The following is a 26,142-nucleotide window of genomic DNA, read 5'->3' on the forward strand; positions in this document are numbered from 1 at the left end:
TTCCTCTCCTCCTTTCTCTTCCTTTCCTCTATCCCCACATCCTTTTCTGCCTCTCTTTTCTTACACCAGCGACCCTGATGTACCTTGAGTTTCATCCTGGCCATGCCCTTTTCCCCTCAGGCTTTCTTGAATCCCTCCAGGGAAGAGCCTGTCTTTCAGGGTCTGCAGAACGCTGATCTGGCAGTTTCCCTGAGTGCACATGGGAAGGGTGCCCAGTACATGGGGGCGGGGTTGGGGGGGTAGGTGCCTGGGCTCTGGCAGATATGCACCCATTTACGTGCATAGACAGACAGGAGGCAGTGTCTTATATTACAGATTTATGCAGCTGAGCCAATCCTGGCTTGCTGAGACACAACCACATGCCACATGTGCCTCCCTGTGGGTATCTGCGACAGGTGCATGGGATGTGTTAGCTACCAGGACAGAAGAGATGAACTGAGACATTCTCCTTGCCCCTGGATTTAGCAGCTGGAGTACAAGCAGGAATCTGAAAATTTCAGTTCCTTCAGTGAGAAAGGTACCTGTACCTCTTGGGAAGCCCAGTAAGCCAGAGCCCAGTCCTACCTTTCCAGGAACTGGCTGCTGATTCCAGTGGGCAGAGAGAATAACCAAAGTTAGATGAGACCCTGGGCAGACCCAGACCTTCTGATGCTAAGCCCGCAGTCCTGCTAGAGTGAGGACTCAACTACCTGCCACAAGCCTCGGACAAGTCGCATTACTCATCTGGGCCTCAGTTTCCTCATATGTCAAATGAGGGTTGCTGGGAGGTTCATACAAGGGAACATACTGTGCAAACAGTTGTTGCCACTGCACACTTCACGGATTCTGGTGATAAGGAAAAGTAAACGTGAGTGTGCATGCACAGGGTGCACACTTGTCCTGAGTCCCTCGCTAGGGTGTGGAAACCAGAGCCAGGCCAGGACTGGGTGGGCGCGATCCTCCCAGCCCCCACCCCCAGCCCAGGGCCGGTGCGGCGGGGTTTTCCTCCGGCAGGCGGCGGGCTGAAGGTTGCACGGCGCGCTCCGCACGTGAGGCGGCAGCACTGGCTCCGGCCCCAGCGCGCAGCCCGGGCCGCCCGGCTCGCCTGGCGCAGGGGCTGCCCGCGCCGCTGGGCCGCCCAGCCCACCCTGCCGGCTCCCGGGGATCGAGGCCCACCCGCCGCCCTCCCCGGCCTCCCGGAGCCCCTCCCTGCGGGCCCTGCTGGCCAGCGGCTGCCCTCGCACTGTCCCTTCGGGGCCCGCGAGTCCTCCAGTCCCTGCGGCTGTGTGGGTCCGCGCGGAAGCTGGTGCGCCGCGTGGCGGGTCCGAGGCTGGCTCTTGGCTCCTGCAGCTCCGCCGGCCGCCGCTGGGGGCGGCCTCTCCGGGGAGCTCGGCAGGGACGGCGCGCACGGCCCCGGGTTCCGGGCTCCCGTGGTCGCTGGGCTCTCTCTCCGCCGCGGCAGCCGGCCCGGCTCCCGCCCGGCTCCGTGCGTGTGATCGCCGTGCGTGTGTGTGTGTGACGGGGGCGCGCGTCTGCGCGAGCGTTGGGGGCCGTGTGCATGCGGGGCGTGCGGGGGAGTGTGTTTGTGTGTGTGCGTGTGGGTGTGAGTGCCTGGCTCACTCTCGCTGAGACACACACATACATACACACACACACACTCACGCGCGCGCGCGCACACACACACACACACACACACAACCCGGCTGGCTCGTCTGAACTTGAAGACGCCCCACATTCCAAGATGCCCGAGGTTCCTGGGGTTGCCTGGGGTTCTTCAATCTGGAAAATCCTACCGGCATCCTCCTAGGGAGGGATTATCTGGTTTTGATTTTTTGTTTTTTGAAATCTGGAAGAGAACAAGTTGTGCTTTTTCCTCCCTTCTTGCTAAATGCCGTGGATATAACTGAATAAGCCGCTCAGGGCTCTCCGCGTGGACGTTCGAGGCCACCATCTGCCTGCGTTCTCCGGAGCCGGAGGGCTTAGCTCGAGCCGGTCTCGGGCGAGGAAGGATGCGTGGCCGAGCCAGGGAGCCCGGGCGCCCCGCGGAGCCGGCCTCGGTGCCTCCCAGCCGGGGGTAGATGCTGCCTCGCCCAGGTGAGTGGTCGCCGCCGCCGCGTCTCAGCGATCGTGGTGTCTGCGGGAGCTCGGCGCGGGGCTGAACGCACCCGGGGAACCGGGAACTTTGCATCCCTTGCTTTTTTCACTTGAGGACTCCCTCACCCGGGCAGTCGTGCGGGTACCCTCTTCTCTTTTCGCCCATCCTTATCGCCGAGGTTTCCTTTTCATTCTTTCCTTTTTTTTCTTACCCGATAGTGGGGGTGAAACTCTGGCGAGAAGCGGGGAGAGCGGGTCCGTGTGAGGCCAGAGAGCAGCAAGGAGAGACGAATGCCGCAGGTAGATGGAAACGTTGAAACAGCAGGAGAACTTTGCCACCAGACCACTCTGTTGCATCTCCCCACTTGTGAGGCCTGGTTAGAGAGATTGCTGGGGGCTGGGTCAGACGCCAGGACTCCCTGCGCTCTGTGGGCTGGGTGGGGTGGGGTAGAGCCGGGTGTGGAGGGGTTGACTCAGTGCTGACGGAGGGAAGCAAGGCATCATTGCAGTTTAGGGAGGCAGGTAGGGCAGGCTCAGGGACCCTATCCCGTCTTTAGGTAGAAGGCAGGGAGATCAGGGGGATTGTATGTGTGTGCAGCTTGGGGCATCAGAATGGCATGATGAAGCAAGATGGAAACTGGCATTAGCCGTGCCTGGTTGGTAGGTCTGCCTCCCACCCAGCCCTGCCCTGGTTCTAAGGTTGGCCTGGGCTGGGAGGAGTAGGAGCTGTGGGCAGCTCGGAGGCTGGCAGTGCCTTGCTCTGCACAGACCCTAGGCGACGATGGGGTGGTGTGCTGCCCATCTTTCCAGTCATCCCAGTACAAAGGACATAGGCAGTGAGTTCGAGAGAGACAGAGCCCCTGAAAGCCAGAAACTGAAAGAGAAATAGGAGGGAGCCTGAGCAGAGACTGCAGAGGGACTGAGCCAGGCCAACACCAAGTGTGGGCTGAGATGTCCACAGACACCTGCAGGGAGAGAGAGCTTGTCAGAGCTCACACTCTGAGCTGGAGTTATAGGCATGGCTGTAGATGCTGACCCTCTGCCCCACAACAGTGGAGCGTGCACATGTGTGTGTGTGTGCATGTGTTGGGGAGGGGACCTCTGTGGCTGCAATGGGCTGATTGGCCTCGTGGGGACAGGGGAGGGGGCAGCTTCAGGAAATTGACCCCCCACAACTGGGGAGGAGCAAAGCTGGGCAGGAAACTGCCAGTCTCTGAGCAGTGAGTTCCCGGGGACAGGGCTGAGAGATTCTAGTTGGGCTGTTGTACGTGGGCGGGGGCGGTCTTGGAACTCATGGCTGGGAGGCCCAGGCGGGGGGATTGTGGGGAGACTGGGAGCACAGGACCCGGGTCTGGGGTGGTGTCCTGCGCCGGTCAATGCCCTCTGCGAGGAGCTTTATACAGCCACGCACAGCGGAGCCCAGCCAGCTGTGGGACTCGCTTGTGGGGTTCCTTGGAGGCTGAAGGGGGTGAGGGTGGTGCAGGGAGGACTCAGAAGCTTGTGAGGGCCTGCACCCAGAGCTGACAGCCTCCGCAAACCACGCCAGCTGCCCGGGCCCTTCTGCTGACGCTGGAATGTCGTCTCTCCCTCCTGACTCTGGCTGGGAGTGAGGAGTTCTATCTCTCTCCTCTGGCTCCTCATGAATGCTTTAGCTCAGGCCCCCTGCCCTGTCCTCAATTTAGAGTTTCTGGTCTAATTCCTGCCCAGGAATGTAATTACTTATTGTCCTGCCCTCACCCTGGGGAGTACAAACAGCTAGCTTGGCATTTTGGTTTCAGCATCTGGTGGTGCCTCTCTGGGAGGTTGGCTCCCAGCTCCATCCCCTGCTGGGCTGGCCTGGGCGCTGGGGCTCAGGCTCCTTGCTTCTCTGAGGTGCCAGTTCCTTTCCCAGCCCAGAAATCTGAGAAGATGGGGAATGTGGCCTGAGATAGTGTGGGCAGGGAGCTTCCAGGAGGGGAGACTGAGGAGGAGGTGGAGGGTAGAAGGGGTGGGAAATGCAGATGAAGTAGGTGGGGCCACTAGGAGAATCAGGCAGCCTTTTGGCCACCCAAGCCCTGGTTTGGCTACAGTGGAAATCACCTTTGTGTCTCGGCTGAGATATAAAATAAAATGAGGGATCCAGCGGGGTTCTGGCCTCCAAGTGTCAGGCATGTCCAGTCTTTCCAGCCAGTTGGGTGGAGCAATTCTCCTTTAGAACGTCCCCTACCCTAAGGTGGAGATGAGTACTGTACTGTCATCTGGGGGCTTCCCATTCAGATGGGGGAGGTTTCTAGACTGAGAGCCAAGATGTAGAGCAAAAAACAACCAGAAACAGCCAAGTGGAATTATGTCCTGGGCAAAAGCAACAGCAATTTGAGTGTTTCACAGTTTTACTTCGGGCACAGTTGGAGTTCTAGGGTCCAGCTTATTTGAAGAGTCAGAGCTGTCATATACAACCATAATTTGAAGAAATTGCAGGTTCAGTCCCAGGCTACTGCAATAAAGCAAATACTGCCGTAAAGCGAGTCACATGAATTTTTTGGTTTCCCAGTGCATATAAAAGTTATATTTACATTATACGGTAGTCTATTAAGTGTGCAATGGCATATCTAAAAAAATGTACATACCTTAATATTTTATTGCTTAACATGCTAACCATCCTCTGAGCCTTCAGAAAGTCAGTAGTAATGGTCAAAGACCGCTGACCACAGATCAATGTAACAAATACAATAATAATGAAAATGTTGGAAAAATTGCAAAAATTACCAAAATGTGACACAGAGACACAAAGTGAGCAAATACTGTTGGAAAAATGGCGCCAATATACTTGGTCGATGCAAGGTTGCCTCAGGCCTTCACTTTGTGAAAAACACTACATGGGAAGGGCAATAAAGTAAAGCCCAATAAAACAAGGTATGCCTGTAATGGAACCCGCCCCCGGAGAGCCCTGGGTTCAAATTCTGGCTCTGCCACATCTTTGTTGGTTAACACTGGAGCCTCTGCTCTCTCGTCTGATGACAGGAAGTAATAGCACGTGCCTTGCTTGTCCTGGTGCTCCCCAAACCCCTTTGCAGATCTGGAGGAGTGTTTAGTTGGAGGAAGAAGGTTTGGAGAGAGGGAGGGGCCCTCAGATACATGGAGGATAGTGCCCCCCAAGCCTCCCCCGCCCACAAAACTGCCAGGAGGGTTTGATGCCATCATATGGAAGCTAATGGTTAGAAGACTCCAGGAAGCCCTCCAAGAAAACTTCGTGAATTGATATTTGAGAAGCAGATTTCACCTCTGGGGCTGTGGCACCTGCTTCCCTCCCTCCCTCTTGTTTGCTTTGGATTTTACAGCCACACACATTTGCTCAGGATGCTTGGGCTGTGTGTTTTACAAGTGTCATCTGTCGTCCTTTCCTATGTGAAGCTGGAGTGTGTAATATCCCCCAGAACCCAGCCCCTGCCTTTCCTCCCCAGACTCTGCTTCTTGCTGCCCCAAGAGTGGCCTCACAGGGACGTCCTCAGGGCCAGGCCAAGTGAATGGACACAGCTGCTGCTGGGGTCTGTGCACAGCCTGTGATTGGGACCTGGGTCCTGTCTGTGGAGTTGAGGGGCACATCCCATAAGGGAGAAGGGCTCGGACCCAGACATGTATGTAGTGGGATCTGATTAATGATCACCTGGAACAAGGGTGGAGAGGGAGGTCTAACCATCATGGGCAGGCCTACAAAAACAGTATATTCAGGGAGCAGGAAATCGGGTCCTGAGATAGGGACTAGGGAGTGGAGCCATGTTCAGCCTGCTCAGGGTGAGGGCAATCAGGAGAGCTTCTTGGAGGAGGTGAGGATTTTAGGAACAGCAAAAGCCTATAGAAGTCCACAGATTTTGTTTTCTCTTACATTCTCAGAGGTCACTGAGAGTTTGGGGAATTTCAGGCATTGGGTACTGAACAAATAGAATAAATATTTCAAGAAATTTCTTAGATTATCAGGACCAGCTCCTTCAAGCAACTTCTCATTTTATTATTATGTGCCAGACAGAGTGCCAGGAGCTTCACATTATTATCTCTCTGAACTCTCCCAGTCCTGTGAAATTGCCTCCACTTTACAGATGGGAAAACCGAGGTTCAGAGAAGCTTGGTAACTGCCAGGTAGCTAGTAAGTGGCAGAGCTGTCCCTTAACTTTCATGTCTGTCTGAACTCAAAGCCCACACTTAGCTTTTCTGTACAGCCTCTGTCCCAAGGTGAGGATCAGTAGGCACCTTGGATAAGTGCCTCTGTAAGCCCTGCTGACCTCCTGGCCTGACTGGGGAGGCAACTTCAGAGCCCTCATCACAGAGTCCTGCAGAGCTCAGCCTTCTTCTCCGTGGGCATCCCTGCCTGCCCTTCTCATTCACACTCACCTACTTAAAAATTCCCATCAAACAGTCAGCGCCATCCTTGTGAACAGGATGGAAGATGGGCCATGAGGGTGAGCACTGGATTGTGAGTCAGGGGACCCAACTCTACCATGCTTGTGACTTGGGTTGGGGGCAAGTCTCTTTACTCCCCTGAGGCCTGGTTTCTTCACTGATGAATCAGGATGCTAATGTCGATGTCCCAAGATAGATGTAAGAGCAGGGAGGCCCGTGTGAATGTGCTTCATGTGTTGAATAAGCCCTTCACACTCAGAATTATATTTGTGAATTCTTCCCAATTTAGACCAAGTAACTAAAATGTCAAATGCAATAATGCCCAAGTATGAGGGCATTACAAGTGGGCTTTAATGTATCAGTTTCATGTGGGACTGGAGTTACCTAATAAGATGACGGGCCAGGAAGGTGGACACTATGCCTTCTGGGAAAAGGGATGCTAGAGAACCTGCAGAAGAGGGGCCTTTGGTAAAGACAATTGTGTGGGATTGGTGGCAGGCAGCTAGGAGGGGACACACTGAAGCATATATCATTTACCTTTGTAATCAGGTGCCATCATTGAAGCTTTGGCACTGGAGAGGGCGGAGGGTGTTAGCCTTCGGCCAGTGTTTCTCAATGTTTTTTTTTTCATTATTGCTCTTTTGAAGGAGCCTTTTTAGACACTATTTTTTATAACTTCACCCCCCCATGAAATTTTAATGCCATAGGAATGCTGTGTATCTGTTTATGTGCTTGCTATGCAAAAAGAGTAAGCTGCTTTTTCACCCCTCCCAATAACAAATTTTTGTCCCCTTGGGGGCGCTGTTGCCTCCATTGAGAATGCATGTTTTAAGGCTAACCAGCTAGGATTAGAAAAGGAGGTTGATGTGACCCAGGGAAGATGATCCAGGAGATGGTGAGAACAGATTCACACTGGCATGCTGCTGCCCCGAGTATGGTCCATGGGCCAGTAGCATCAGCATCTCCTGGAAGCAGGCGAGTGATTCAAAATCCCGTCCCACTCCAGAACTCCTGAACAGGCACCTACATTTAATCAAGATGGGAAGTGGGGGCAGGACTGGATGCACTGCTGGGGAACACAAGGTTAGACTGTGAATAGAAGGTCAAAAGAAAAGGGGTGAGAAGCCAGAGACCAGAGACAACTATGTGCTGGGTCACTTGACTTGTGAAACTAAGTCTTCATGCACCAAGCACATTTAAGCAGTGACATGTTTTGTCCTTGTGGTCTATGGCTCCTTATTTTTTTCTGGGTGATTTCCTTGCACTGTAGCTGCAAGTTGCTTGGAAGAAGTGGGGTCCTGTGGAGGGGATGCAAGGTTGTGCGTGGCCTTGCTTCCAAGAAGCAGAGGGCCAGGTGTCTGATTTGGACAGATCTGGGCCTGCTTTCTTGAATATCCCCAAGGGCCAAGGCTAATGGGGACCAGACCAACCCCAGGGACAGACTAGAACTGCAGAGACAAGAATTAGATGTTAAACTGTGTCAAACTGGATTAAGTAGCTAAGCTGGGCTCTTGAATCTGTCAACCTGCTTGGGGTTGTGTGCATAGAGCCTGGGTCTCCTTGTCGCAGTCCTGTATTTAGAGGGCAATCCTGAAACATGAAAGACTGCAAAATCCCAAAGTTGGGCTCTTTAGAACTCAATGCATTTACAGTCGGCCCTCCTTATCTGTGGGTTTTGTATCCATGGATTGGGTCAACTCCAGATCAAAAATTTTCAGAAAAAGAAAATGACAGAAAGCTCCAAAACCCAAAACTTGAATTTATTTATGTAGCACTTACAATGTGTTTACAATTATTTACACAGTGTTTTTACTGTAGTAGGTATTATAAGTAATCTAGAGATGATTTTAAAGTACATGGGAGGATGTACATACGTTATGTGCAAATGCTATGCCATTTTATAGAGACTTGAGCATCTGTGAATTTTAGTATCTGTCGGGATCCTGGATACCGAGGGGACAGCTGTATTATGGATGTGCCCTACATTAATTCACTCACTGGCAGGAGCTAAGCCACAGTCAGTCTGTCCAGACACAACATGATAAGCAGAACACTATGTCTCAACCCCTTTCCCTCTGTATTTCCCTCCTGAGCCATCTCCCCTCAACACATCCTTTCCCTTACCCCCACTCTAGCTCTAGTCTAGGCCAACACAGAGAGGTCTTCCTCTTGCTTAATTAAGGTCTCTAATAAATTTCACTGGGATGCAAAATCTATTTGGTCCTCCCACATCCCCTCCCTAAGACTCACTTTCTACTCCTTTCCCCCAAAGCAAGCACTCTCCTTCCTAGTTACCCTTCCTGATCTGTTCCCCTGTTAAGGTAACTTTAGTCAAATCAGTTGGAGTGGGGGTTTACTATGGCCCCCAACCAATATTAGGAGTCTTTGCAGGCTCCTACTTCAGACTAGTTGCAAACTAGGTCCTATTGTTACATGACTTTCTGGCCCCCCAGACGAGTGACATATGGTCACTCAGCCTGCAGGACTCAGAGGAGCTTGGGGAGTGGGCTAGGCTCAGGCTCTGGCTCGGGTCTTACTGCCTGATGAGAGAGAGATGTGGGGGCCCAGGGTGATGGCAATGGAGGTGAAGGCCTACTTGACTGTCTGAACTCCTGAAACCCCCTGGAAATGCCCCAAAGTGGCCATGAGATGAGTCCCTGTTATTCTAAAAAGGTATTGAAGATTTCTGGGTGGACAAAGTTGATCCCTTGATTCAATGTTCCCCTGGGATGAAGCCACTATACTATCCAGATAGGTCCTCCTGGGGCAGAAGGGAAGGAGGGTGGACAGCGACCTGGAGTCACGGAGGTAAAAGCTAGAAGCGCTCGTGCAGCACAGGGCACCGGGCTGTGGAGGACGCCCTGGAGTGCAGGGAAACCTGGAATAAGTTCTCTCTCAGCTTTGCCTGGAGCTTGTCAAATGACTCAAGTCAGCCCCTCCCCACTCCTGTCCCCACCTGTAGAACAGGGCCAGAGTGCTCTCTCAAGTCCTTTCCAGTTCAGGTATTCGATCCTCTGATTTATAAATCATGAACCAGACTGAGTAAGGATGTATCTCCTGAGTCAGCCAGGCCCTCAGAGTGACTTGTCTGGGGTCCTCCAGCCTCCTCCTCATCTTGTTCTTTTTCCAGATGGTGCTGACCTGATGCTTCCCTTGGCTTGATGCCCTCTGACTGCCGTTAACTTTCCTCCAGCCCCAGTACTAGGTTACTGGGTTCAGTTTTGAATGACCAGGATCCCAGGGCTGTGGTATGAATGGAAGCGTCTCCTTCCTCCCCTACTCCGACACGTCTATGCACATAAACACACTCCTACATGCTCACACACTTGTGCACGTGCACACACGCACCCACAAGTCCACACTCACATACACACACACCCACATACTCACACTCTCACATGCACTCACGCTGCTTTACAAAGAGTATTTCTGTGCATGGTCTCCTATAGTTTCCAGAGCCCTCTGAGCTTGACAGGGCACAGTTTGCCCTCCTTCCCATCTGGATGAGGAACCAGGCTGTACTGGAGAAAGTCCATGCAGGTAGCAGAGCCAGGGTGAGAACTCAGAATTCTGACCCCCTCTGGAGGTGACTATCACAGCAGGGCTGTCACAGCTCCCCACATCCACTACTACACTTGCTATAGGACAGCCCTTGGAGATGGGCAGGTATATTTTGTCCTTGTGTAAAAGATGGGAAACGGCCCCAGGAGACACTCACGTGCTGGAGGATGGAAGTCTCTGTCCTTCTCTGCCGGGACATGTGTGCACTGCTACGGCTGTTTGGTGGTCATTCCTTCCTGGCTCTCAATCTGCTCTCTGGAACTTTGATTCACATCAAACCCCTCACAATTGAGAAATGCCACCCTAGGTCAGCCGCCTTCTGCCTCCTTTCCACTGAGGTGGAGTGTGGAAGAGGACTGGACCGTTTCTGTCCTCACGGGGTGGCGGTGGTCTTCTCATGACCCATTTCTCAGGATGCTTGTTAGGGTTCGAGGCACCATCATCATGAACATGCTTCCGCTCGCTGGCACCCTTTTCGTGGTCTCAGTCCGCCCTGCCTCTTGAGGCTGTAAGTTCTGTACTTTGCTGCTGGTGTGGGAGTGAGGCTTCCTTTTACTTCTTCTAAAGTGCCCCATCCACCCCACTGAGCTTTAAGGTCTGGAGAACCTGAGTGTTTAGGATTTGATAATCAAGCCCACACTCCTTCGTCCATCCCTTTCATGACTGGCTGGTCAGCAGTCCTCACCAATTCAGTTTAATTCAACAAGCAGTTATTGAGTGCCTACTGCATGCCTCCTTGCAGGCCAGATGCTGCAAAGATAAATCGTCTCTCTGAACTGTGTGTGCACACCACCTTCCACCACATCGATCATTTGACTTATCCTCCTGTACATTTTCCAGCCCTGCCTGGAACACAGATCCTTCTTGTGCAAGACTTGGTGGTGGGGATAGGGGTAGGGGTGCCCAGCTCTGGCTTGTTTCTAGTGCCTTCCCTCACTTGCATTCCCATGAGTGCATGGGTGTGTGTGCACGTATGCTCAGGACTTGACTGAAGGTCACACACGATTAGCCGCTTGATGTAAAGCTGACCACGGTGGTGATGCTGGTGGTGTAGGGTGGTTAGGACCACTTAAGAAATGCATTCTCAAGCTGCTTTCCCCGATCCCTCCCCTACCCCACTACTAAGCTGACATCTTACTGACTCACCCAAATGCAAACTGACTGGATGAAGAGATTTGGGGGTTGTGGTCCCAGTTTAGGGGCAGCTGACCCTAAAGGAACCACTTAATCTTCCTCCTGGCCTGGTTACTTGCGTCACAGGGGCTGAGCGGGGAGAAGGGGAACTGAGGGGAGACTCTAGAATAGACATAAATCCCAGGCCCTCTGTCTAGTCGCAGCTTCTAAGCATGTGACAGATGATGGCTATCCCATGGAGGGCAGGGTGGTTTCCCAGGCCTTAGATGGGCAAGAATCTAGGGCTGCTGGCAGAGGGGAGCACAGAGAGGCTGCAAGTAGGCAAAACAGGCTCCTTGCTCTTGAGAAGCCTTCCTTGGACAGGGAAAGGCCCACTCCTTGTCCTTGAGAAGTTTAGGTCTAAGAGAAGGATTGAGCAGAGAAACTTGAACATCATCCGGAAATGCTTAGGCCCTAAACATATGTGGACACAGATCCTTCTTGTGCGGGGAGCATATGTGTCCTGGGCCCCCCATTCCTAAGGCTTACACTATGTGCTGTTTTCCTGGTCATGTGAACTTGAACAGGTTACTCTCTCTGTGCCTCTGTTTCCTCATCTGCAAAATGGGGATAATAACAGGACCCACAGAACAGGATTGTTAGGAGAATTCAGTGAATTGCTATATGTGAGGTGCTTGGAGCAGGGCCCGGCGCATGGTGAACGCTGTGTAAAATGAGCTGTTGCTATTCATGGTAGACAGACTAGAGGCATTACCCTGAGCATGAAGGGGAATGACTGTGCACCGGCTTAACTGATGCGCCTTTCCAACAACCACCCCTTAAACAGTACAGCACCTTGGGGAGTTTCATAATACGCTCCACGTGCTCTCATTTGGCCCTCCTAACAAGCCAACCAGGCAGGCAGGACAGATGTGATTATACCCACTTTACATGAGAAGAAACTGAGGCACAGACGTCACTAAGTGGTTCCTGGTCCAGTTGGGCTTTTTTTTAAAAAATTAATATTGGCAGAGGATTTTCCATTTGTCTGTTTTCTATGTCGTTAATCTCTTCTCTGTCATTTCATTATATATTTGATGGCATACTTAGGTATTCCATTTCTAACTTCTGAAGTTGAAACACCTGGCTCATTAATTTTCAGCTTTTCTTTTTTTTTTTTTTTAATGGAAGTACTGGGGATTGAACCCAGGACCTCGTTCATGCTAGAACGTGCTCTATCACTGAGTTATACCCTCCCCCTAGGTTTGTTTTACACCTTGCAACCACACTGTGTTCAGCTGAAGGATTAGGGGAATTTTGTGGAGGAGGGTTTGGGTGAAGGTAGTTAATGGGTTCAGGACTGGACCTCCTACCTCAGCCTTATTCATGTTGGGGTCAGATCACAGGGGAAGCCATGGTGTGGGAGGAAGTTTGGGGACCATTCCAGGTGTGTGTGCCTAGGCTAGGTCTACATGGCACTTCACGGGGGAAAGCACAACTCCAGGGGATGGGAGTTAGTGGCAGGGTCACAGAACATGCTGTTTTGGGTCCTTTTGAAACCTGTGTGAATGCCCGGGACAGGGTTGGCAATAGGACTGTGCAAGGCATCCTAAGGGAGGATCTGGAACCTGGATTGGGGAACCTTCTGTTGAGGAAGAAGGCATCTGATTCAGCCTGGTCTGTATGTGGAGAGAAGGCCAGAAAAAACATCCCCCTGGGCTGTGATTCCTGTTCCCCACCCCCCGAACACCCATTCCCCAGGGCTGAGCCTTGTAATGGGAAGAGGGAGCTCCTGAATATTTTGGTTTGAAGAAGCTGGATAAGCATCTGGGGCAAGAAAACGGGCCATGAGCCAGGAACAGAAGAGGGCATGAGACCTCCAGTCCAGAGGACCGAGGTCCAGAGGAATGCTTGCGGGGGTGGGGTTCCAGGAACTGGGGGAGTCGGGTACAGAAACGGATTATGGGGCCTGTGTCTAGGGTGTGACATGCGGTGATGTTGAGGGGGTGGGTGTAACCACGAGGAAGAGACAGGAGTCAGGGAGCCCATGGAGGCCAGAATGGGGCAAGAGCCACAGGAGGAGAGCTGGGATGGGAACCGACTAAGGCGGGGGCCTCCTAGCCTCTCCCAGCACAAAGGCAGGCCGCCCGGAGCCGAAGAAGGCCCACCCCAGTCCTACTCTCTCCAGGGGAGAAGTCCAGGCCCCAAGCTTATTTCCAGGACTGTGGGATCAGCCTGTTCCATAAATCTCGGGCCGTGTGCATATGGCACATAATTGGGAGGCGCTGCAGGTACCAGCAGCCCCAGGATAAAGCCCAGGCGGGGAGAGAGAGAGTTGGCACTTGAGTTACAGGGCAGGCTGGCGGGGTGCTGGTGGCTGGCCCAGCTGGGGGTGTGAGTTATCTCGGGCCAGGCCACCCTGCCGAGCTGCTGCTCTGCGGCTCCGGGCTGATATTTACTGTATATTGGTTTTTAAATTACAGTACAGCATCGATTCCCTGCTCTTGAAGTGCAGCCCTCACTTGCCGTCCCCGTCTCACTTGGCCTTTCTCTGCCTCTCCTCCTCTACTTACATTGTATCGTGTTACCTACCCCATAGTACTACGTTAGTATTACTTTATATTTATTAGAGGATGCACTATTTCCAGCCCTTCCACATATATACTCTTGATGGTTTTCAAAGCTTGACTCACAGCCATGTTTATTTATTTTGGATCCCATGACAGTGAGGAAGTAGGGCAAGTAGGGTTGTCTCCATTTAAAGGTGAGGAAATGGGCTCAGAGATGCTAATGGAATGACCAGGTCATACTTGGATTGAATTATATCATACTATACCATCAGAATAATGGCTACTGGGTATTGAATGCTTAGAGTGGGCCCAGCACTGTTCTAATGTAAGCTTTATATACTCACTTTATCTCCACATTAATTCTGTGGAGTGGGCACTGTTTAGTTCATTTTACAAGTGAGGAAACAGGCTCAGAGAAGTTAAGTCACTTGCCCAAGGTTGCACAGCTAGTAAGAGGGCAGAGCCTGGATGCGAACCTGGGCAGCCCGGCTCCTGAGCCCATACTCTATCCATGATCCAAGCTGTGACATGTTGTGACAGGTAGTCAGGATGAGAGGGTGGGGACAGAGGTGGGATGGCTTCCCAGTGTTATGAGGGGTATTCATGTTCTTGCACACGTTCAGTTTCTGTAATAGTTCTCCTGCACCCAAGGGAAGGGCCTCAGGGACCTCTTGGCAGCTGGAAATGTCTCCAGAGTGGGGTTTCAGTTCCAATCACAGGCAAAGCTGCTTTGAGCTGGGCCTGACTCTCAGGGGCTCAGTGGGCCAGCAGGCATCAGAGGAGGAGCTGGTGGTACCTGGGGGCCTTGCTTCTTCTGCCAGGCACAGCCCCCTCTCTCCCTGGGAGCCACTGCTGAGCATTGCCCTCTGTGGACCTGAGACTCCTGCCTGAGCAGAAGCTTGGAAGGGGTGCCGGTTTCAGTTTGGACTTCAGCGACAAGTCCTTCCTCTCCAGGTTCCTCATAACCCCTGCCTCATACCCCTATCCTGGGGAGATGTTGTCATGGCTTGAGTTTGGGTCCCTTTACACAGCTTGACGTGGCTCACAAGCTTATCTCCTGTCCCCTAGCTCTCACTCACGGGGAAGAGAAGGCAGATGTTCTGGGGAAGCAGGGGTCCCTGCACCATCTGTGTGTCCCTTGCTAAAAGCAGGGAGGAGAGTGAGCAACAGGGGTCTGGCCCTGAGGAGGCTTCTCTGGCCAGACTTACTGGAAGTGAGCTTCATGGTGCCAAGAAGCCTGCCCCCGAGAGTGCCGCCCTGCACAGGGGCACTTCCGTAGACCCGCTGTGAGGCAGGGCTCCGGTTCCTGCGGCTCCCTGGCCAGCCTCCATGCCATTTGGCCTTGCTCAGGGGCCTTTAACGAGGGAAGTGTAAAGTGTAAGGAAAAAGGACCCCTACACTCCGTCCCATGGGCTCAGAATCATTAGCTCACACCCTCCGCGAGCTGGACATGGACCTGGAACTGGCTGGCGTGTCCGTTGTTTCTCTTGCTAACAGCTACTGTTTACTGAGCACTTGCTGTGTGAGAAGTCTAGCACCATGGCCGAGACCCAGGAGTCAGTGTGGGTTCAAATCTCAGCAGTCCTACCGATGAGCTGTGTGGCCTTGGGCAGGTCACTTCTCTCCAGGCCTCCTCTGTAAAACGGGGCTCACACCAGTCCCTAACCCCCTGGGTCGTGGTGACTGTGAAATGAGTGAACATCTACAACGTGCTGCAGCGTCCGGCACCGGGTGCGTGTCCGTGAGGTGTGTGCTGGTGCGGCAGTTCACGTGCATTCCCGCCTTCCGTTCCGTTACTACCTTTGCAAATTACGTGTTACTTCCCTCTGTGCAGGTGTGGAAACTGAAGCTCACAATAGCCATGGGACTTCCTCCGGCTCTAAGGTGACCAGCTGATCCTGTTGGTCTGGGACTGAGGGGATTCCTCAGGTGCAGGACTTTCCGTTTTAAAACCAGGAAAGACCCAGGCCAGCTGGATGAGTCCCAAGTCACAGAAACTGTGTGGCCGAGCCAGGATTTGACCCCGGTCGTGTCTGATTCCCACTCCCTACCCTGACCCACCACTCTAGACCCCCCCGGGGACGGTACCTCTCCTAGCTGCCCGCATTTGCTGAGCCCCTGCTGGCTTTCGAGATGCTGTCCTATTTCATCCTCACAGAACTTTGTGAATTAGACATTCCTATCCAGAGTTTACAAAGAGGAAACTGAGACACAGAGAGGTGAAGCCTGCCTCACTCAGGGTCACCCAGCCAGGAGGCGGCTGAGCGGGGCTTTGAGCCCGGCTCTCGGGCGCCAGTGCCCCACACTCTTGGCCACTCTGCCAAGGCTCCCCTTATAGCTCTTCCCAGTTCCCTCCATACTCATGGCCTCCTTTTCTCATTCTAGTAGCTTGTGGAGTAGGCAGGGCAGGTATTTTTATCCCTGTGTACAGGTCAGAAAATGGGAGCTCAGAGAGGCCAAGTTACTTAGTTGATGACACAGAGCTTGTAAGTGACAAAAGCTTCACCAGGAGTCCTCAGCTGGTACTTGTCACTGTGCTTGCCTTGTCTGATAATTGGCAGGAGGCTCCCAGCCCAGCCTAGCCCAGTCCGGCTCAAATTCCTCGAGGCCTGAGGTCTCAGTCAGCACGGGGTCCCCTGTGCAGAGGGCTGCTTCCACGGCTTGGGCTCCGGATTGTCACCCCCTGATCCTCCCCCAGCAGGTAGAGGAGGTACCTGGCTGCAGTGGACACACCTGCTGGCCTCACAGCTCCTCTCCCCCAACCAGCTGGGGACTGAATATAGAACGGGCTGCATTTTCCTGGGAGGGCATTAATACCAGGCTGCCTTCTAAGGCAACTAAATAAAAGAGTTGGGAAGGATAGTGACAAGAGTCTATAAATTCTGAATGATGTTCAGGAAAGTGGCCTGGCCCCCAGGGCCCATAAAACCGAGGCAGCTTGCTGAGTTGAGGGTGATTTATAGGGCCCTGCATCTGCCATGGGGTCACCTGCCCATCAAGCCTCCCACTTATAAAGTGCTTTTCTTTTTAACCTCCAAGCTCTTTTCAGAATTCTTGGCATTTCATGCTTGTCCTCAAGCCACTTGAAAGGGCTGAATTACTCCCCCTTTTAACAGACAGGGAAACTGAGGCATAGAGCAGATTAGTGAATAGCCCAGGCTCACAAAGGGAGCCAGGTCCCTTGAATCTGTCCTGGGAAGTTCTCACTAACATTTATGCTGATTAAGCACTTACCACTTGCTAGGAATTGTTCACTTTACACTTATCAGCTCATTTAATCTCCACCACAAGCCTAGGACATAGGACTGTTATTACCACTGTCATTTGTATTTTAGAGTGAGGAGACAGAGGCAGAGAAAGTTTAAGTCACTTGCCCAGGACCACAGAGCTGGGAAGTTTCAAGGCTGCGATTTGGAGCTACATTCTTAACCATCATGCTAATAGTAAAACATAAAAGCAGAATGGCCTGTGACAGTGAGGAGGGGTGACTGCCATCCCTGGGGAACCTGTCTTCCCAGGAGACAGCGAGACGCCTCTGTTCTGGGTGCTCTGTGCTCTGCGCAGCCTCAGTGCAGTCAGGTCAAGATAGTCCTAAAGGAGCAGTGAGGCAGCAGGGGCTGTGAAAGCTGGTGGTGAAGGGGCATGGGAAAAGCTCTGGCTTTCTCCTATTTTAGGTGGGCTCTGGGCTGTGGCCACCTCTTTCCCCATTGCCCCGCCTGGTGGGGTTTGCTGGGGGGAAGGGATGGGGCCTCACTGCTGCAGATTGTAACTTTACCACTGCTTTCCCGTCAGAGATGAGAGATCAGCCATGAGGGTGAGCCAAGGGGCTCTGCTGGGGGCAGAGGGCCTGCAACATCCCCTTCTTCTGGCCAAGGTCTGTGAGACCCCCAGATCGGTGGAGGAGAAAGCAGGTAGAAGGACCTCTCCTAGTTTTCTCCCTCCTGAATTTCTTCAGGATGCTGCCAGTCTGGCATTGCAGATGACAGATATTTATCAAACACATAGTACTGGTCAGCTGCTGGGTTACAGAGGCCAGCCAGACTTGGTCCCTTCCTTCTAGATGTTCCCAATCCGAGAGGGGAGGCGGAGAGGTAAATGGGCAATTACAGTATACAGTGATGGTGCTAGGATTGGAGGTGAGGAACTGAGAGAGCTTCCAGGAGGAGGCGATTCTCCCCAGCTCCACCGCAGGCACCTCTCGCTAAGTGACTGCATCAAGCACCTGGGGCCCACCCTCACATGGACACTGTGCACACCCTGCTGAAAACCTCACTGCTCTCAGGATAAAGTCCTGGATCATTAGGTGGCCTGCAAAGCACCGTCCCTGTCAGCGTCATCAGCATCTTTACCTGTCCATGCCTTCTCCCCACCCCCACTGGCCTTCCACAGTTCCTAGAACGCATCATCGTGTTCACTGGCCCCCTCTCTGGAACACCATTTCCCTACACTCTGCTTGGCTGGATCCTTTTCATCCTTCAAGGGCCAGCTTCAGTATTCTCCTGGGGATGGCTTGACCACCCAGTCTAAGTCAGGTCCTTGCTGCTCTCACTCAGGCAGCATTTTTTTTTTCCATAACCCCTTTTCTACTCTCTATTTGCTCTTTTGTTTATTGCTTCCCTCTTGCAGCCTGTGAACAACATGAGGACAGGAATTAAAAGCACAGACTGGTACTCGGACTGCCTGCATGCAAGTCCCACAGCAATGCTCACCAGCTGTGTGACCCTAGGAAAGTTGCTTCCCCTCTCTGTGTTCCAAGTACCCCATGTGTAAAATGGGGGAAATAATAGTACCTATCCCATCAAGGTGTTGTTCCAGTTTAATGAGTTAATATATGTAAAGCACTTAGGATGCAGTCTGGCATGTGGCAGGTGCTCAGTAAATATTAGCTATCATTATTATTTTTATATCCAGTGCTTAGAATAGCGCCCAACTCAATAAATATTTGATGATTAAATGAGACACCTGGGCTGAATCTTCAAGGGAGTGGGTGGGGCTTGGTTAAAGAGAACAGTGGTTCTTGATCCTGGCTGCACAGTGAAATCACCTGGGGGGCTTTAAAAATCAGTGATGCCTGGGCCCTGATCTCAAGAGAGATTGTTCTGATTTAATTTTGCTGGATGTGGCCTGGGCATTGAAGTTTTTTTAAAGGTCTCTGGGGATTCTGATTCCAGGGTTGAGAACGGAGATGGGGAAAGGCAGGCACTCACAACACCAAGGGCATCATGCAGCTGGAAGGCCTTGCTGGAGGAAGTCCTTGAGAAGGGAACAGAGAGAGTGAGGCCAGGGGCAGGGAGTTGCATGGTGACTCAGGAAGGCAGGGCCAAGCCAGAAAGGGCCCCACATGCCATGCTAAGGAGCTTATGCTTGAGGGGGAAGTCGTGGGGAGCCTGGAAGGCTTTTAAGCCAGCAATGACATGGTCCGATTTGCCTTTAAGGAAATTGGCCTGCGTGGATGTGTGGAGGATGGATTACTGTGAATGAGATTGAAGGCGCAGAGATCAGAGGGCAGAAGCCCTTCTGCCCCTGTGAGAGCAGTTCAGGACCCAGCTTGTACAGGAAAAGGGACTTGCTTGTTCCCTGTTTAATTTCTTAATCCTCCTTGGCATGTCTGAACAGTGAGATCTGGGCAGTGCAGGAGTCTTCCTTGCCCCCCTGCCCCATTTGCAATTGAAACCTCTGTCACTCCAGGCTGATGTAAACCCTGTCTCATCCTGACCACGGAAGGGCTTTTCTCTCTGGGTTTCTAAGCCAGATTCCCAAGTCGCAGCAAAAATTCTCAATTCCACAGCCCCCTGGCCCCCAGGCTGGTTGTGTCAACCTGGCAACCCCTCCCAGGCCTGCTTCCTCATCTGTGATGCCCTCCCAGTCTCTGATCTAAATTTACCAGTTTTCTCCAGGTTCCAGGCTGGTCCACCCTTGAAGCAACAGGCTTCCCCCTCAGGGCCTTCTCTCCCAGCAGCAGCTGGAGTATTTTCTTAATCTTCCCCTGCATCTGGTTCATAGGTGAGGGTCACACTTTCTGACTCCCAGGTCCTTGGCCACCAAGCTATTTCCGTCTCATTGTTCAATCGTCCTACATGTGAATGTGGGTCCCAGAGCTGTGTTTGGATGGCAGGGCTCTTGACGAAGTGGCCCATGTCCTTCCCACTGTACTGCACTGTATACCACCCCAGAGAGGCCGTATAGATGGGTGCTTCAAGCTGCCTCTGCTACTTACTGGACTGTGATCTTGGGCAAGTCATTTGACCTCCTTGCACCTTAGTTTCCTTATTTCTAAAATGGGGCTGAAAACTCAGAGACATTTAGTTAATCCAGTGCCACCAGTGATAGTCATGGTTTGGGATTGGCCATCCAATTCAGAGGATACAATAAGCTTTATTTTACACTCTGTTTCTTAGCATTAGGGGAGGATTTGGGACAGGATAGGTAATAAAGCACACAAAGCATCTTCATTTCCATCTCGTGGGGCGGCCCAGCAGCTGCCCATCGAAACAACTTTTTTGCCCCTTACCCGTGAGGGGCATGTCAGCTGCTGTGGATAAGAGCAGAGATGCATTGAGTCTCCTTGGTACAGGGAAGCTGCAGCCTCAATTTCCCGCTATCTGTATACCATTTTAGAGACCCACTGGGAGCAGTGGTTTTCGGGGGCTTCCATCTGGATGAGCGTCACCTGTTGCTATTTTTATAACACAGTTCTTTGTGACTAAGCTGGAATGAAGCTGAAGCAAAGGTAGATATGGAAGCAGCTAAGTCACCAGACGTTCTGCCTTTCCGTCGGCATGAGGGCCTGCCCTGGGCAAACAGTCTCATCTCCTGGACTGCTGAGAAGCCAGAAGAGAAATCAGGGTGGAAGCGACAGGGTCTCCTCTCTGTCTCTCTTCTGTTTCCTCATCTTTAACTTTGGGAGATGGAAGAGTTACAGGCTAACATCCTACGGACTCTAAGGAAATGGGTCTGCATCTTTCTACGTTAAGCCTACTCTTTGTGTTCCTCTTTAAGACTGCTCTCAAAAGTCATCATCCCAAGATTTGGCTGGAATATGTGTTCTTGTCCTACAGTGATTTGTCTTGGGGTCCCAATCCTCTTCCAGATGGTCCTGGCTATTATACATCCTGCCTCAGGGCAGGCAGAGCAGTGCTCCCTCTATTATGGCTGAGAACTTTTCTTAGAGATGTGGGAAGGCTAGAAATGCCATATCAGTCTTAAGACTTTCATCTGAACAGACAGGTGCCATGATGTTGTGTTTCTGAGTCTGTGTCTCAAATCGTCAGAGCTTTGATGGCAGGACTATCTGCCTCCATCACTGCACATAGCACTTGCTTCAGCCACGCAAGTGGAGGGGGTGCTGTATGAATATTCATGCTTCTGTGATGCTGAGGGCTGCAGTGATGGTGGGGATGGTGGCGGAGGAGGTTGAGGGGATGGTGAGGATGGAGAGTGTGACTGCCCTGATGGTGCCGCTGGCTGTTGTGGTCGTGGTGTAGGGAAAGGCTGGGGAGATAGGTAGGGCATCTTAGGTGGTTAAGAAGTATTTTTGCACAAAGCGATGGAAGGGTATTGGAGGATTATAATTTAAGGGAAGGGGAACCAAATTTATGTATTGAAAAACTCCCTATAATTGTATGGTGGAAAATTCCTCAGAGGATGATAAACATGAGTAGATGACGACTAGTTAAGAGACCATTGGAATAATCCAGGAGGGAGATAATGGTGGCTTGGATTGGGGTGACAGAGGTGGGATGGAGACAACTGGGCAGATGCTGGAGCTACTTAGGTGGTGATACCAATGGGACTTGGTGGTGATTGGATAATACCTCAGTCAGACTTGGGATGTGAGAAGAGTGATGAATTCATCTTATTAAAGATGAACCTTAGGTTTCTGACTTGGGCAACTGGATGGACCATTAGATTATAAGCTCCATGAGGGCAGGGACTTTGTTGTGTCCACCTGTATCCCCAGCCCTCAAGCAGCAGCTGGCACATGGTAGATCCTCAGGGTGTTGGTCGGATGACTACTGCTGTTGACTCCTGGTTCATGATGGACACTGTATATCACAATTTTTGGTTCCCATGCCTGTGTCCTCCTTCCCCTGGACACCAAGCACTCTTGGAGCTGACCCACAGATGGATGGTTATGGGGCTGAATCTCAGGCTTAGATGAAACTGAATTTAAATCCCAGGACTTTCCTTCACTGGCTGAGTGATTTGGGTAAAGTCAGTTAACTTCCCTAAGCCTCAATATATTCACCTCCAAAATGGGGATGAAAAGAGCACTTACCTCACATGGTTGTAAAACCGATTACATGAGGTAATATAATGAGATAATGTTGTAAAGCACTGAGCCCAGTTACTGGACCATGGTTGATGGTGGTAGACATTTAAGAGAAGTTAATCATCTGAACCTCACATCCAGCACATTGCCAGCACATAGAGGGTGTGTCTGTGGGGTGAGAGGGTGAGGAAATGAGTGGAGACGGGGAAGCTGCTGAAGACTTTGGGGACAAGCCTGGAGATATTGGGAGCTGATGCTCCTTCCACATCCATCCTGTCACTTCCACCCTGATTTCTCTTCTGGCTTCTCAGCAGTCCAGGAGATGAGACTGTTTGCCCAGGGCAGGCCCTCATGCCGACAGGAAGGCAGAACGTCTGGCGACTCAGCTGCTTCCATGTCTACCTTTGCTTCAGCTTAATTCCAGCTTAGTCACAAAGAACTGTTATAAAAATAGCAACAGGTGACGCTCATCCAGACGGAAGCCCCTGGAAACCGCTGCTCCCAGCGGTGTCTGCGCCATGATGAGTGACTGTGGATTGACAGGGAGCCCCTGGCAGCTGCTGCTCCCTGTGCCTTTCCTCCCGTTGCTGGGGAAGTGGGAACTCAGCAAGCCTGAGGACCCTGGAGCACCTCCCAGAGGAGGAGGCAGAGGGAGTTCACTGGCCCAGCAGCTGTCCCTGCTGCTGTCTTCACAGTCCTCACTGGAGAGAGAGGAAGATGCACATTGAGGATTTGAGCTATTGACTGGATGCAGAGAGACAGATATTTTGAAAGCAGGGCAGAGAGAGGCGCCCAGCCACACCTGTGGATACCGTATGGGTGTACAGTGAGGGGTCTCTGCACATGGGGCCCTTTGAGCCATCTGTCAGCTTAGAGTCAACCCTCAGGGAGATGTGGGTGTGACCAGAAGCCAGCTAGTGGGCTGTCAGAGCTTGGTCAAAATCTGGATTTGGCCTTAGGGAGACATGACACGCACTCCTGTACAGACAGAGGCCTAGGTACTGACCCTCCCTTCCTCTCTGGCCAGCCCCACCCTCACACTCACCTGCAGCCCTGAGGGATGCAGCCATGGGCAAGACCCAAATTGGGCCTCTTGGGAATAATGGAGCCTGTGTGTGTGTGTGTGCGCGCGTGCGTGCGTGCACGAGCGGGTGCCTTTGCCTGCACAATGGAGGCTTAACAGCCAATTTCTAGGGGCATCTTCACTTCCAAGTGGTGACAGAAATAGACTGGGTTTCTTTTCAGAGCTTTCTCTAGCTGGTTAATACAATATGTGGGTGTGATGGCAGGACCAGAAGGCCCCATTCTCACTGCTTCTCCAGTGGCTAAGTTCCTTCAGGCTTGGGGGCAGCAGATGCAGGCTCCAGCAAGCTCCACCTCTGGCTGGAACCACAGGATCCTGGCAAAGTGGCCTGCTGTCCAGGTGGACCCCATTTCCCCTTGGGGATGTGAAATTGGAAATCTTGTCTCTTTTCAAGCCCTTCTTTCCTCCTCCCTTTGTACCACTCCCTTGGCACTCATTGGGCCAATTCTTAGTTGTTCGTACTCATCCAACTCCAGGAAGTCCCCCAGCACCCTTCACGTCTGAATATGAGATAGATATCCCTCCTCTGTCCCCTTAGGTGTCCTGTACTTCCCCAGTCCTAGCACTATGCCGCAATGCCTCTTTCTGCCTGGCCCTAACTACCACCTCCAGGAAGCCTTCTGTGATTGCTCCAGCCCAGCCTTACCCACAACACCCACCTCATTCATCATCTGTACCCTCCTCCACCTCTCATCATATTTTCACTTTTAACTACTCTTTCTCTCTGTCACTGTCCTCATGCCCTGGCTGGACTGTCATCTTCCAGAGAGTAGGTTCTGTTTTCTCTAGTCCAACTCCATTTATTTATTCACTCATTCATTCATTTATTCATCTATTCATTCTTCAAATGTTATTGAACTTCTTGTCTGCTATGAGCCAGACACTAGACTAGGCCCTGGGACCATGAAGGTGAAAAAGACTAACAGCTTTCTGCTTTGGGGCTCCTTGACTCCAGGTTAGCAGGTGGACAGGGGACGGCAGAGGTTCCTTAAAGCCTGAGTTTGGAGAGCAGGGTAGAGAGGCCTAAATGGGAAGGAAGTTCACCTGGAACCAGGAGAAAGTGAGCAGCCTGCGCGGGCCTCCCAGGCCCCCCGGAGCTTGTCCTCATTGGAATTCCCTCCTCGTCCGTCCCAACTCTCTCACCAGGGCTCAGCGTGGGGAAAGCTGGGCTCCTGTTTTTCTAGTATCTGAAGTGGCTGCGCTTCCCTTGCTCTCATTTCTCAAACCCTCCAGCAAAGGTGCCTTCCTGGAAGTCCAAGAAGGGAATAATAGTGGATCCAGCTGTTCCTGGGAACTCCCTGAGCTGGCGGGGGGTGAGAGGGGCGGTGCAGGGAGGGCCAGCAGGGGAGAGGGTACTGTCAGCATGGCCTGCCTACCACGCCATGTACCAGCCCCCCCACCCCCCGGCAGGCCTGGGCAGCAGTGGGAGCCATGCTCATGGGGAAGTTGTAGGAGACATGGATTCTACCCCCAGGCAGCCCCAAGCCAGCCATTAGCCTCCCTCAGCAGAGGCTTCAGTTTCCCCAGTTACAAAGTAAGGGTCACTGTAAAAGCTCCCTGGGTGGGGTCCCTTACAGCAGGCCCGCTCTCTGGCAGCCCATATAAACCCTGTCTGCAGAGAGCATTAAGGGGGCTGTCCCAGGTGCCCTTTCCCTAGCTCCTGAGCTCCCAGCACCATCTCATGGCCGCCTGGTGGCTGTGTGTCCCTGACATCAGGTTGAATCGCCTCCCTGATGAACATGTCCTGCTAGTGACACTGGGTGGAGGATCGCGCCACACTGAAGCAAGAGTCTGCTCAAAACATCCCTTACATAGACGGACACGCCACGTAATTGCTGAATTAAATTATAAGGAGGGGTGGAGGCACAAGTCAGTTATGTAGATTTGGGAGTGGTCTAGATTACATTTGTGACTTTCAAACTTATTTGGCTGGAATCTATAGTAAGAGATATAGTTTACATCATGAATGACCTAGTAGATATATTTAACACATATAAACACCCAATGCATGTCTAATGGAAATTATAATGGAAACAAAGATATTATGAAACAATAGCCTTACTAAGACAATACCCTCTCCTATCCTATTCTATTCTAAGAGTTCAATTCAATTCTATTCTATTCTATTCCATTCCATTCCATTCTATCTGATCCTACCTTGTCCTGTCCTGTCCTGTCCTGTTCTATTAAACATGCTGGTCATAATCTACTGCATTGATTCCATCACCCACCAATGGACCATGAACTGCAATTTGATAAACACTGATCTGGAGTGATTGGAAAGATCTGTGTGATGGGTGTAGGGAGCTTCTGTCTGTTCCAATGTGTGTTAGTAAGAGCAGTTTTCCTCCTGGAGCATCTTCCGGCTGGCCGATCCAGACAGAAAACTTTCACCCAGCAGCAGGCCAGCAGCCGCAGGCCCGTTCCCTGCAGGAGTGAGGCATGCCCTCCCCCTGCCACCCCTGCCCCTGTGCTTCCCTGGTACTGCCCAGGTATTTCTGTGTATGTGAGCCTACCTGTCCTCACAAGGGCTCCCTGCCCAGGGATGGTGCCTGACACATCACAGCATCCTGGCTTGGTCATGGAGGAGCCCATGAAGCCTGGAGTACGTGATCTCTGAAAGGTGGGAGGTGGCAGTGGCTGATGCTGCTGCCTGGAGCCTTGTCCCAGACTCAGTGGGAGAGGGCCTCCCAGACTGGATTCCATTTAGTCCATAAATACTTACTTAGCATTTTCTATGTTCTGTGCATAGTAATATATTAAGGCCACAGAAATGAAGAGATCTCTCAACAAATGTTTACTGAGCTTCCTCTGAGTGCGTGGCCCAGGGCTTCATCTCTGTGCAGAGATGAAGGAGGGGCAGTCTTGCTCCCCAAGAGCTGGTGTCTGGGGGAGGCATGTGCGGACAGATGGTTAAAACTGTGCTTGGTTTGGGGATGGCCAAGTCAGGACTGAGCCTGGGAAACAGAAGAGGGAGGAAGGCTGGATCTTGTGCACTAGCTGCTCCCACATGGGTGGGGTTTGGAAGAATGGCAGAGAAGGAGAAATGAGGATTTGCGAACAAGACAAAAGAGCCTGTCTAGGATGGGGAGGGG

At 52.1% G+C, this 26,142-nt stretch overlaps 1 protein-coding gene across 1 annotated transcript in view; it reads left to right on the top strand.

Moving 5' to 3' along the window:
• Nucleotides 1-1,198: 1,198 nt before the first annotated feature.
• LRFN2 (leucine rich repeat and fibronectin type III domain containing 2) overlaps nucleotides 1,199-26,142 on the top strand; it is a 190,990-nt gene continuing 166,046 nt past the window's right edge. The window contains exon 1 of the mRNA XM_015237470.3: nucleotides 1,199-2,073. The gene's annotated coding sequence lies outside the window, so the exon portion shown is untranslated. The remainder of the gene's footprint in view (nucleotides 2,074-26,142) is intronic.

Source organism: Vicugna pacos, chromosome 20 (genome assembly GCF_048564905.1).
Source record: "Vicugna pacos chromosome 20, VicPac4, whole genome shotgun sequence".
NCBI lineage: Eukaryota > Metazoa > Chordata > Mammalia > Artiodactyla > Camelidae > Vicugna > Vicugna pacos.